The sequence below is a fragment of the Parus major genome, chromosome 11 (genome assembly GCF_001522545.3).
Source record: "Parus major isolate Abel chromosome 11, Parus_major1.1, whole genome shotgun sequence".
Lineage (NCBI taxonomy): Eukaryota > Metazoa > Chordata > Aves > Passeriformes > Paridae > Parus > Parus major.
The window spans coordinates 8174902-8188578 of NC_031780.1; the positions used below are offsets into that span (position 1 = coordinate 8174902).

General features: G+C 47.7%; 1 protein-coding gene across 2 annotated transcripts in view; it reads right to left on the minus strand.

The window, feature by feature from the left end:
- GNAO1 (G protein subunit alpha o1) overlaps nucleotides 1-13677 on the minus strand; it is a 138845-nt gene that overhangs the window by 24865 nt on the left and 100303 nt on the right. The window lies entirely within an intron of this gene.

Genomic DNA, 13677 nt, shown 5'->3' on the forward strand with positions numbered 1-13677 from the left:
TAAACTTAAAATCTATGAACACAGGCAATGCCTCCCTAGGCTGAAACTTGGGGTAGGAAGTCCTGTCTTTTGGCATGAAACGTTTGTGTAGAGGAACCCAACATCTTTGCACATATGACCACATTCCAGTTTTCCATCCACCTTCAAGACATTAAAAAAAAATATATAAAGAAAAGAGGAATTTGGATTACCATTTAATATGAATTATAAACACAGGCCTGCATCGCACACCTCAGTCTTTCTCACCACCATTAAGCCTGCATGCAAACACTCTTAGTTTCTCTTAAAAGGGGTTTGATGTGCATTACAAGGCATAAATGCCCACCTCTAGCCCCAGGAGCATCAATCTAATGCTCTGAGATGCTTTCAATATATTGTGGATATAATAGAGCATGTCTGTGCATGAACAATGATCTTTTCCTTTGATCCCTGTGCCTGGATGTCACCCAGAGAAGCAGTGGGGCAGGAGGTGACCTGCTGGTGGCAGGACAGGAGGGCACCTATTCAGATGCCAGAAGATGGCAGTTTTGCCCAATGCAATAGGCAGAGAATAAAAAGTAGTACAAGCAGCTGCACAATTGCAGAGAAAGAAAAGACTTTGTTGTCTCAGGTGAGAGTTTGCTGGTGAATGTGAAATGGTATGAGCTGGAAGCATTCACTGAAGACAGCCATGATGTCTATGCATGACTTTCCATTTAGCTAAATGCACTTTTTTAAAACACAGAACATGGTTTTAGACCTGATGAGTCTAAACCAATCCAACTCCCCTCATTTGCCTTGCCATAGCACATCCAATTCGGCCTGAACTTGGCCCTGACCTGCTGCTGGAGATGATATCCCTGCTGCATCCAAACCAGGAGTGCATTTGTGTCCTGGAGGGAGTGTGCTGAGCCAGAGATACCTGGTGAGCTGGGGCTGTGCACTCTGCTACCCAGAAAAACTCCCTGTCACTGTCTCTCATGCCTATCCCACAAGCCTGGAACAACAAACAGACAGACAAACTCTACACTAAGGTCAAAGACAAACTTCACCCTGCTCGTATCACATATTTTCCCTACTCATCATATTTATCATTTATTTTTCTAAACAGTTCCAAGAATCACGTCACCCAGAGGAAAGTATATAAGCTAAGCAGGCTTATTTTTGTTGTGCCCTTTTTCAAGCATTTAAAGGCATTGTGGTTTTGTGACAGATGCTCCTTTAATAACTCTGTGATGGGCACTGGATGGATGAATGGGGCTTCATTTGAAATCAGATCCTCGGCTGTGATGGCTGAAGCCACGATCACTCATCTATTCACAACTGGTGTCAACTCCAGTTATTTAAGAGACAGCTGCACCTCTTCACAGAGCCCTGCAGACCGAGACAGCTCTGCAGTGCTGGTATTCAGAGACTCAGGCTCTCCTCTGTCCTCAGGAACAGAGTACTTTAAGGTGATATTAAAAAGCTGAGGTGTAAGAGAGGGGATTTTCTTTTCCTCTTGCAGCTCCTGAAGTCCTGAAGTCCTTTATCACTTCCTCCATCTCCATTTTCTGATGACCCAACTCTCTTCAATTTAATGTTCCCCATTAATTATTCTTGCTTTTGAGATTTTCCTTTTATGCTGGGAATGCAGCAAATGAAGAAATTTACTGCAAACCAGCCAAAGGACTCAGGTCCTCAGCAGTGCAGTGATGGAGAAGCTCATTACTGTAATTGTTGCTCTCAGTCTGCGATGATTTGCTGGTGAATGGCAGCATCACCTAAAACCTGTTTGTGTGCTGGGATTTCAGGGCATTCTCACTCTCACTACAGTCCATGTTTCTTCCACACAGCATTCCCTTGGGTGCCTGACAGCAAGTCAACTCCAGATTTGATTTGATCCTGCATTCAACTTGGCTCTGAGGCTTGGAAAACCTTGCCTCCCTTCCCTTGTGATGCAGCCTCATGTCTGGCTTCACCCAAGTCCTCTTGGGGATCTGGGCTTTGGGGAAGCTGGTGCAGCCTGCCAACCTCTCCAGAGGGCAGCATGATAGTGATAGAGAGGGGAGAGTCAAGCAGGATCCATCCCATCTACCCTCTCCTACCTGATAGCATCCAGTTTGTGATTCCAGCTGGGTTATGTCCATAGGAACCTCAGCTGGGGGCCCTCTAGCACCTGCTTCCCAGTGCTTAACTGGTGCTTGGCAGAGGAATACTCAGTACTCCCGGTACTCAACCTTTTCTGGCTGCAGGTGAACTGAGCTCTGCAAGTCTAGAGCCTTGATGTCACTCCCACACCAACTCCTCCAACCTGGCTGCTGGGCACCCCAGCTCCAGTACCAGCTTGCCAATACACCCTTTACCTCTTCTGTTAACTCCTCTCTTCACCTCTTTCCTCATCTCTAAGTCTTTTCCAGCCCCCTGTGTGTTTCTCAATAAATTAATTTTTTTCATTTGTCTGGGTCTTCTTTTCCTCTGTTCCTGGGAGTCTCAATGGGGGTCAGCCATCAATTTATATGAAGTTATAAAACCTTTTCAGTGCTAGTTTTGAGGCTGCATTCCAAAACTGTTTAAATCTTTGGCTGCTCCCTTCTAGAAAGAGACTCAAGCTGTGGCAGATATTTTCTTCCCCTGCATTTGGCTGCAGCTGAGCTGGACCCTGTTGGTGTGTGCTGTGAAGCTCAGCTGGAGGAGTGTGCCATTCACCCAGCTGTGGGAATGGGAGGATCAGCCAGGCTGCTGTTTGGATGCCGAGGTGATTTTAGCTGCTGCTTTTTCTCCTGGGTTTCTGCTGGAAGCATCTCAGAGGTTTCACTGGAGTGCTGGTGTTCTCTGCTATGCTGCCTGGAGGGACCTGCTGGTGTGAGCCTGAGCTGGGGGAGGATAGTGTATTTTGGGGGTGCCACCTCTTTGGGAACAGGGAAACCCAAGTGGGGACAAATTGCTACACATGGTGCTGGATGGCAGCACCGCTGGTATGCTCTTTGAGCTGAAAATCTCAAGGCTAAACTGTTGTGGGAGATAATTAGTTGTCACAGCCAACAGGCTCTATGACACATAATCCCCTCAGAAGCTGGCATCTGTTTAACCAGCAGAAATAAGAGTACTTTGGAGGCTGCAGAGTGAGAGCTTGGCTCCCCCTTCCACGTCATCGGTGCTGGCACCAGAGCTCTTCCATTTCCCAGCTCCAGGGTTTGCACGCTGGAGTGGAAGCATATCTGAAATGACACATCAGCTCTTACTTGCAGCCTGCCTCACCCCAGGTTCGCAGGGGTTAAAAAAAGCTGAAGGAAGGTTAGAAGGTTTGTGAGTACATGAGTAACCCTCTAGCATTTCTGCTCCTGAGCTGAATAGCTCCATTACTGCTCATATCTTTTATTTTAAATGCTTTGTTTTGAAGCAGATTGCAGGTTTCTGAGTCGTTCAGTTTACCATGCTCAGGGAGGTGAAACCCAACTATTTTATGCAGCTAAAAGCAAAATGTGAGGAAATGGCAATTCGCAGAGGCTAAGAAAGGCAGGAACTCTGTACAGGCTGGTTGATAGTGAATAGCTATACACAGTAGTATTCCCCCTTCATCTGCTGTTTCCAAAAGCATCTGGTAGCATCACTGTTGATGCCAGAGACACTGGATGGAGTAAAGCAACTCTAGTTCAGGTGTCCCATGGGAACAGCTCAGCAGCAGCAGCCTACGTGCAGTGCGTGCACAGGGACCCCTCCTCAGGCTCTCGGCTAGCATGGGAACCTTCTCCCAGGACTGTGCTGCCTATGCCAAAAGCTCCACTGGCTGCTTTCTTGAATGAAGAAGTGCAGCAGAGGTTGCAGGCTGTGATCAAGGCTGGATACCTGTGGCAAAGCTCACACAGACATTCACGTCTATTGAGATTAATGGCAGCAAGATGGTTAAACGTCTGTTGGGTTTTTCTTGCAGTGAGGGTGACACCTTAGCAGTCTTTTTGCATCATCCAGCTCTCCATGTGCATCATCCAGCACACCCAAGGTGCTCACACCATGCTGATACCACGCTCACATCACCAGTGCTCAGTGAGCTGTGGTGCAGCAGCAGCCACAGCTGGGTCTGGGTTTGGGGGAGGTCTGCAGGGAGTGGGAGTTGGAGCTTCGAGACAGCAAGCCTGGAGACAGCAGCATCTTCCCAGTGGTTCCTCCATCCCAGCTGTCCTGGGTTCTGGCCACGTCTCCTCCATGAAGGAAAGGCCATGTGTGCGTGGGATCCCCCAGCCTCGATTTGTTGGCTTGTATTGTATGATGAGGAAGCAGATCCCCATTTGTCAACACATGCAGCTGAGTCACTGCTGGGTTATTTTGGACTCTGTGTACTGAGGCACTCAAGGGGCAGCTCCAACATTGTGTCTTGGCAAATGCTGAGTTTTTAATCAAGGTTGTCATAAACAGACTCCATCTCATCTAAATATAAATGATTATGTAAAGGTGGCTCTACCTGAGCACTCCTTCCTTGCTCATGGATGGAAGGCTGCCTGTATCTGATCTTATCTTCCATCTTAACTTCTTCCTTTCTTTCAATGATGAACACACAATTCAATGTATATTTAGCACTAAAACCTTTTAATATTTAGTGACTGTAAAGGCTCAGAGAATAAGCACTGGGTTTAGGGAGTGTCAGTAGTGGCTCTACAACAGCAGAGTAAACTCTTGTATTATCTCCTACCAGAGAGCAAAATCATGTGGGCACTGCTGCCTGAAGGTGTGATACAGTTTGGTTTGGCTTCCCAGGGTAGCTGGTGCTGGGCAAGTACCCAGAGGTCATAGTGTTTTTTCTGCAGAGACTATGTCCAGTCATATCTGCTGTTATATTTGAGGGAAAGGGGAAAATCAAGCACCAGTCTGGCTTACATAGAGGTGATGTCACAGGTGTCTTATAAATAATCATCAGTTATGAAAGGCTTGAAATGTTGCCAAGCAGTGGTATTGTGTCCTTTCAGGAATCCTGTCTAAGGGCAGAGACCGTGCAGAGCCCTCCCCTTCCCCCAACAAAAGGCAGAAGATGGTACACACTGTTCCTGAGGCATTTTCATGTGGGTTATGGCAGGCAGGGAAAAGACCTTAGGGGATGAGTAATTCATCTGAGGGCAATAACATTGTCTGGTGTTTTCTCAGTCCAGCCTAGAGAAGGAAGGTCTTAGGAATTTTCTCCTGGATTTCAGGTATTGCATTTAGTGTTTCTGGCTGTGTTCCTCCATCAGCCATCCTGCCTCCATGGCAATCACATGAATTACATGGCAAGCCCTGCTATCTTGCTGCTGCTCCTAACGATAAATCTCATCTCACATCCAACCAGATGAGATACCAGCATGAAAACTCCCCAGCTTCCTTCCCCTAACTTAATCTGACCAGTGAGATGTCACTTCTGGTGCCTGCTTCTTGCAGGCTGCAAACAGCTGGAGTGATGGTCACCGGGCTCAGGGATTATTTGGGTTACTTTCTTGAAAGAACCTTGCTGGATGCCATGGGTTTTCACTATTCTTCTCTGGGGAGTGAGGAGGATGGTCCCTGCTATTAAAGGAAAGTGCCAAATCTTGACAGAAAAGATGCTGCGTTGTGATGCATTTTTAATTTTTTTGGCCCTGCACTGAAGCAAGGCTGTACAGTGCTTGTACATCAAAATCAACTTGACAAGTTGATATTAATACTAATGATAGGAAGGAGGAATGAATAAAAGCAGGTTGGAGTTTAGCTGTCCTAGTTAGACTTGCAGTTTTGCAAGGCATGACTGGATCCAGAATAATTTTTAGCATCACATGTGGATGAGAAGAGTCACTAAATAGCAGCTGTTTAACAAAGGTACTTGAGGACATGAGGGGTCTCCAGGTGCAAGTGCTGGCTGGCTTTGCTCACAGGTGGTCAGATCTGGCCATGTTTCTGCTCCTCACTGCTGGAATTAAAGGCCACTGTGTTATGGTTTGAATTTCTGATCAGAGAGCTCTGGCTGGGGGTGAGGTGGGTTTTGGAGGAAAAGCAAGCATGAGCAATTTACCCAGAAAGGATTTTGGAGGGGTCCTGGGAAAGGAGATGTGGGCTTATCTTTCTGCATTGAAGCTTGAAAATTGGATGGGATGTAAGAGGAGATGAAAAAGGGTTTTTTTACATATCAGAGCCCTTACAAAAGAGAAAAACAACATGTCTGGGTCAGATCAATGACTCACCTAGCTTAGCTAGTGTCCAAGAGCAGATGTTAAAAGTACCAATACAGGGCAGGGATACAGTATTCAGCTTTCCCAGCCTCCGGTACTTCATATGGATAACAGAGTTTCCAAGAGAAGTGTGATATCTTTATATTATTACCCCTCAATGATTTTTCTTCCAGAAATTTGTCTAGGCACTTTTTGCAGCAATTTAAACTTCTAACAACCACATCTGCAGCAAGGAATTTCCAAGCTCAGCTACCCTGTCTGTGAACAAACTGCCTTTTTCTGGTTTTTAAACTGCCATGTCAGAGTTTAACTTTGTTAATTTTTGAATGGGAACAGCTGTCCTCTCTCTCCTTCCTATCCCCCACTTGTTTCTCTGTAGACATCTCTGAGACCTCCACAACATCTGCTGTGCAGCATCTTTATTCTGCTACCAAGACATTACTGCACAGAAGCACTTTGGAGCCTCTCATCACATACGAAGGGGTTTTCCTCATCTCCCAGATCCTTTCTGAGATGGAGAAAGGAGGGAGCCATAGCTGCCTTGTTCTACAAGTGACCATCTGTTTTACAGCCACTCAATCTGATGCTGTTTGGAGAACCAGGCAGTGTAACACCAGGTCCCTGGGGCTGCTACACAGGGCAGATTTGATGACCACAGTCCACCAGCAGTGTTGTGATGCCTTTTAGCAGTGACCTCATCTGGGCAATGCCACTGTTTTATATAAAGCTTGTGATTTAAATTGTTGTTTAATGCAGAGCTGCTGACCACAAGGCACCCTTGGCTTTGTTTTATAAGCGAAGGATTTTGATGGGGCTGGCTGTGTCTGTCCAGTGGCTCTGCGTGAGCCCGGGATGACGCACGGCTGAGGCTGTGCAAGGTCTTCTCTCCTGGTGGCCCTGCACGCAGGTGTCCTCTGCACAGCAGGGCAGAGCAGGCACTGATCGAACTTTGGCTGAAGCAGGGGAAGGCTCAAAGCTCCAACCTTGCTCTTGCTTTATGTAAGGCTCTGCTTCATTCTGATGCCCAGCTCTGAAGGACAGCAGCTGAGCTGGAAAAGGGATGAAAAATGGTGGGACTTGGAACCCTGGAAGCGAGCAGGATCTGTGCCTAAACCTTTATGCAACAGAGTCAGTGGGTTTGAAGCTTTTTTCTTTGCTCCAGGACTGCTGTTATAAGCTGGCTGACAGTGGAGCTGATCGTTTTCTATACTGTAAAAAGAAGAAAGGAAAGAAAAGGAGGGGCTAAAAATAAGCCCCGGGGAGTTTGGGATAATGAAGGGCTTGTTCTGGGAAGGAGCCTTGCTCAGAGAATGCAGGCCCCGTGCTGCAGCAGGGCCCCTGGTGCATTCACAAGCATCTGCTGAGCCCAAAGAGGGGAGAGGCATCAACTAACCCGGTTTGCTGCATGCACAGCCCCCAGTGAGCACACCAGCACAGGCACGAAAGATCTCTCGCCCCAGCGCTCCTCGCATTGCACAGCAGACTATTCAATTTGGCCCCAAGGCCAAATGAGCTAATTACTCAGAATTACTCCAGCCCTGGAAAGCAGACAGCTGGGACCACAGATGAAACCAGTCCCACAGACTTTAACCTTTTGATTAGCCGCTGGCCAGAGATATTCATCAGGGTGTGCACAAAGGCCTGGGACATCTATTTACACACTTGTTGGTGAAATAGCATTAACATCTCCATTTCTAAGCTGGAAGAAAAGAATTAGATACAACTGCAGTGTTTTGTAGTGCTCGGTGTCTGTCTGCAACAGGGATAGCACTGGTGAGGGATTTAGATCTAATGCTGCAAAAGAAAGCATCACTTAATGAGATCTGTGTTCTCCTGTCAAGTAGCTGGAGGATGCCCATATCTGGATGATGGTGCAGTTATGAGGAGTGGGGTAGGTCTGTCAGGAGCTGACCACAATCAGGGGCCTCATTTATCCACTCACCCTGCTGAGGAAGATGTGTTCCTGGTGATGGAATAAGAATTGTATCTCTGTCTCTTCTCATCTGTCCACTTTCCTGATCTATTAGCAAGCTATGCTTTCAAATGTCATTTAAGCATCCCTGCCAAAAACCATGGGTACCAAAATTAGCCAGTGCTCTGCCACGGACAGATGTGACTCATAGGTAGCAAAAGCAAAACCTGGAAATTTTACCCTTGGCTGCACACTGAAAATATTTTAGTTATGCCAGACATAGGTGGATCTCTTGGGCATGTAAAATCTGTGCTACGCAAATGGACTTTCTGGTCCTTCTCAGCAGCTGTCAGGCTGAGGCTCCTTTGAGAACAGCTTTGCTTGTGATATCACAGCATTTTGGTTTTAGTCCAGGCTGGATCCAGAAGCATGGAGTTTCTCATCCCTTTAGAAAATGTTCAACCGAATCATTGTCAGCAGAAGATTTGTTTATCATATATCAAAATAGCTTGATTGTTCTCACCAGGAAAGGCTATCACCTGCTGGCCCCCCATTTTTCCTTTTTCCCTCTCTATTGGCACAAGCAACTTCAGAGGTCTATTATTACCTCACCACACACCCACCCCTGGGGTTAGGCTCCTGCAGTCCAGACAGTGGCTTGGGTTGCTCCCAGGTCTCTGCAGGAGTGGGCTGATCCCTGTGCTTAGCTCAAGATGCATCAGGGACATTTGCATGACAAAACTGATTTGGGATACTCTGCATGGGACAGCCCAGCCACAAAACTGGTGTGGCTTTGTGAGAGATGAGCTGAGGACACCACCTCAGAGGCATGTTCCTCCAGGAGGGCTGGGGAAAGCTGTCTGCACTTGAACTTCTTCAGACTTTCCTCTGTGCCCTGGGGACGTGTCCCTGCCAGAAGCAGCATCTGCTGCCTGCCCATGGACCTGTCAGTGACCACATCTCTTGGGAGCAAGCCATGGGCCAAGGTGCTGCAGTAAGCCAGGTGGGCAGAGCAGGAGCTCCTCCCTGCTTTTGGGAAAAGTTTGATTGACCCAGGAGCACTTCACTTCCAGTGGGAGGATGGAGCTGGGCCAGAGAAACATTAGGTCTGGAAAACATCAGGAGTTCTTCCAGACACTGAGGGCTTTATTCCCAATAAATGCCTTTGGTGTGCTTCCTCTTGGCTGCAGGAGGGGAGGAGATAACCTCGAGCTGATGGCTGGTTAGCAAAGCATCGCCCCTGCTCCCTGCTGCTGGAGCACCTCAGCTCTTGCTGAGCAGGATTGATGTGTCCTCCCAGCCTCCCACTGGAGCAGGGAAATACTATTAATCACACTTGCTTTAGGAGGAATAGAAGTATTAAGGGGATAGATGATTTGCCTGAGGACATGATGGGATGTCTGTGGTGGCACTTGGAAGTCACTTTGGGTTTCCTAAAATGCAGTCAGGAGCTTTGACCACAAGACATTTCTGTATTGAGTTTTATAACCCTCAAGCAATATTCTTCCATGCTTTTAATAGAGATTTTGCCCACTTAGGGGCAGGTACTGCAAGGCTGGTAGAAACAGAATGTATTATATTAAGGACTACTCTAAGAAAGAAATATATTTCCTACATAAAGAACAGCTAATAAAATGGTGTTACAATTGATGATTAAGTCACAAATCAACAAGTTAACGCAAGAATTTGAGTGGAGATAAATAAATGCTTTCTTCTATTTTTTTTCTGGTGAACAAACAAGGCTGAAAATGGATGTTGTCATGTACCTTTCTGCTCCATCCAATATAATTTCATGCATTCCTTTATGGATTTTGATGAGTTCTGCAGATCAATGACACAGCACTTAAACACAAGCTAAGCAGTAATTACAGATGCATGCAAGATTTATTCATCTGGTGGCACTGCACCAGCTGATGGAAGAATCAGCCGTATCCAATCAATGTTTGAAGCTTCTCAAAATACAGAGGTTTTTTGGCTCCCACTGCAAAGTGAAAATAGAAATAACATCCTGAATCCCAGGAATGCCTCCTTAGGTCCATACAGGGTAAGGCTGCAGGATGAATCTGGGTTATATCTGCACTGTTGCTTGTCCCTCGCCTCTGCATCCCCATAAGTATTTTTCTTGTGGGGGTCTTCTTCACATGCTCACTGCATGACCCACCTGTCCCCAGCACTGAGGACCGGATTGATGAGATTTAAGGCATAAGTAAGGAAAAAGAAGAAGAAGCACTGCAGAGAAAAGGGCCATGAAGCAGGCTTGTCCCACGTGCCCAGGCCTGGTGTGCACAGGCAGGGAGCCAGCATGACGTGTCACACTGTGGTGTTGAGGGAGCACCTGCGGGACCGTAGCTGAAAACACGGAGGTGCGTAACGTGGCACTGTTGTTATGGGAACACGTGGCAGGGGAGGCAGGGTAGCATGTGTAAAGAAAGAAACTGGATTTTGTCCAATTTTTCTTCAGGCTTTCCTTGTTGATGCAAACTATCCATTGATATAGGAGGTCTCCCCTTACATTGCTCCCCACTGTCACCACAGGATGTCCTGACAAGCCAAGGAGTCTCACGCTGTGATGATCTTTGCTGGGACTTCAGAGAAGGTGCTGATCTGACACCTTGCACTGCCAGCCCTGAGTGCAGGTGGGACTGGATCGAGACTGTGGATCAGGAGATTCAGCTCTTTATCATGTGTGGGGAAAGAGGCTCTTCCATCTCCAAGTGTGGTCCCCTGGGCAGGGTATAGTAATTGAGTTCCTGGGCAGAAATATGCAGCCTTTTTTCCTGAATTTGTTTGTAACTTCTGCATTTGTGTCATTTCTCTGTTTATGCATTTTTGTTCAACAAGAAGGTCCTCTGGGGATTTCTTCATGTGAAGTTGCTGCTTTAACATTAGTTTAATTTGGGCAAAGGTTTTTGCCTGGACTCCATTATCAATTTCCAGCTCTCAGCATCTGCTAACTAGCATCAGCCACCCCTGCCTCTTTCTTTCTCCTGTTCCTCCCCATGGCAGATTTGGCATCACTGCTCAGCACACTGGTGCAGTATTTCTCATGTTGGGGACTGCAAGACCACGGATCTGTTTAACTGCAAATGTTTAAACTGACATTAATGATGCTCAGTAGGATGTACTGGCTGGTGTTTCCCTGAAGGAGGATTTGGAAATGGTTCTTATGCTATTGCCAAACCTTACATACCAACAGTGATACTGAGGGATTGAGAAATTCTGATTTATACCACTAAAAATGCTGTAAAAGCCTCAGAGCTACAGTGATTGCTCACATGGTGTTTCATGGACCAGGCATGCAGTTTTCGAGTGCTAAATTTCTTTTCAATGCTGCCGCTCCCAGCAAACCTGCTGCTCAGCACTGGGGTAGCCCAGCAAGGAAGGAGTTACAACGACACAAAGTGCATTGTAAATCCCCAACAAAAGACTTAGACTAACCACCAAAACCAGAGCTGACACTTCTTGTCGTGGCTGCATGGTGCAGTTTGTGCCTGGCTTTCCTCTCCCCTGTATTTCCTCCTTCCCCTCCCAGCAGCATGGAGTAGGTGCTGCCTAAAATCTAGGCTCACAACCATTTCTCCTCTTTTTTTGACAATAAATTCAGTCTCTGGAAAGTGTCAGGGTGCCCAGGGACCTTTGAGGAAGTCCCTTCTCCAGGCACTCAAGCATTCAAATCCATTAAATGTATTTGAGGTGGGGAAGGTTGTAAGCATGAGGATTTTGGCATAAGGATGAGTGTTCACTCTGCTGTTCTCCAGCCTCCTTCTGCTGTCATGAACAAACAGAGAAACCTGCCCAGAGCCTGTGCCCACAAAGCAGTGAGCGTGTGCCGGCCCCTGACAGTCCCTGCAGGAATACCCTGAGAGCTGGGCAGGTGGAGAGGCAGCTTGGGGGTAACAGGGTTTTCTGGGTGGACTGACAATACAGAAGTTTTGGATTTGGATCTGTGTGATATGTCAGTGGTCTGAAGGCAAGGAACAAACATGGGGAAGATCAAACAATAGTTCACACACAGTCCCTGTTATTTTTACCGTAATAGTGTAGAAGATGGAAGAATGGCCTGATAGGAACCTAGCACTACCTAGTCCCAACTAGTGTGTGCCAGGAGTGAAAAAAAATATAGGAAAAGGTCAAAAATCTGTCTGCAGCGTATTAGGCCCCGTGTGCTGATGGGGCTCATACCCAGCTTGTATGGTAGAGCAGCACGTGAGCAGTGCTGTGGCAGCATCACATTTGTCTGCCTTCGGTTCTGCTGCCCAGATCAATGATAGTCTCATCTGTCAATGCTCTGGGGAAAAAGAGGTTCAAACAAACCCCTTGTCAGGTTTCCAAGAGAGGGAGGAGGCAGGAAGGCCACCCCTGGCACTGCCCCAGCCCTGGAGTAAAACCCCAAGGAAAAGCACAGCCCCCTTGCCGCCTGCACAGCTTGCGCCTAAATGCCTCCGGTGCCAGGTTTCTCCCAGGACACTCCCTTTACCCACCACACACACGGCACTGGCCATGTCCAAACACGTACCCGTGCTGCTGAGTCCTGGAGAAAGGACTCCGAATTTCTCCTCTTCCCACCCAAAATGCAGCTCCACGGCTGGGGGCTGAATGTTGGCTCAGCACATGTGCTGGATAAGCAAGACACAAAGTGCTGTTTGCTCCAGGGCTATTTAGAGCTATTGTATCGATTAGTCTGTGAAAGAATCGGTGCCCTGAGCTCCACAGAGCGAATCCCAGCCCACAGAGCCGTCTCCAACAGGTGCTGGGGCCGTGTTCCCGTGGGGCTCCCCCAGCCATGCCCTGCCTGCCCGGCCCCGCCAGCTCCCGCCTCGCTCCGCCGCCGCCTCCGCTGCTCTCGCCACCGTGCGCGTCAGCGCCTCATAAACAGCCCCGTGCTCCTGTCCCCAGCGGGGACCGCGACAGGAGCTGCAGCCTGCTGGCCTCCCAGGGGCCCGGGGAGCTCTGCCTTCCCGACAGACCCTGTGCCACCCTCCCTTCATGGCCACACATCTGATGCTTCAAACCCATCGTTGCCGAGTCCTGTGATTTTACAGAGTGTCTCAACGTTTGCTACTCTTCGTCTGCTTTTCTTTCCCCTTCATTTTTATTCTCTCAAGCCTCTCAAGGCTGGTATTAGATGGGCTATTTGCTTAAGGAAATAAAAAAGGGCTTTCCAGCTCTCCTGTTCACAGAAAAAAAGGCTTTAAAGTACAAGCCAGAGGGTTTAGGAAGAAGCAGATAAAAGCAATTTTCCAATGGTTCTCTTAATAAAAACAGAGAGTTTTAGCTAAGCTTGTGATTGGTTTTGGATTTAACTCCTAACCTTAAAGCTGGATTTTGGATAAAACTCCTAACCTGGGCATGGGAATGCTGCATTCTTCTAGTGGGAAATGTGAGAGTGTGCACTGTCTGGTCCCCAGGAGGGGGTGGGCAGAATGAGTGGCAGCAGCTGCACACCTCTAGCAGTCACTCAAAAGCTTTTGGAGATTTCCTGCACCGTGGGGCCTGATGAATTGCACCACTCTGGCACAGTGGTGCCAGATCCCTGAGCAGGGCACAGGATGGGGAATGGGCTGATCCACAGAGGAATCAGAAACTGTAAAGGAGGGGAAAGGAAGATAACTGCATCCTGAGCACACAGAGCTG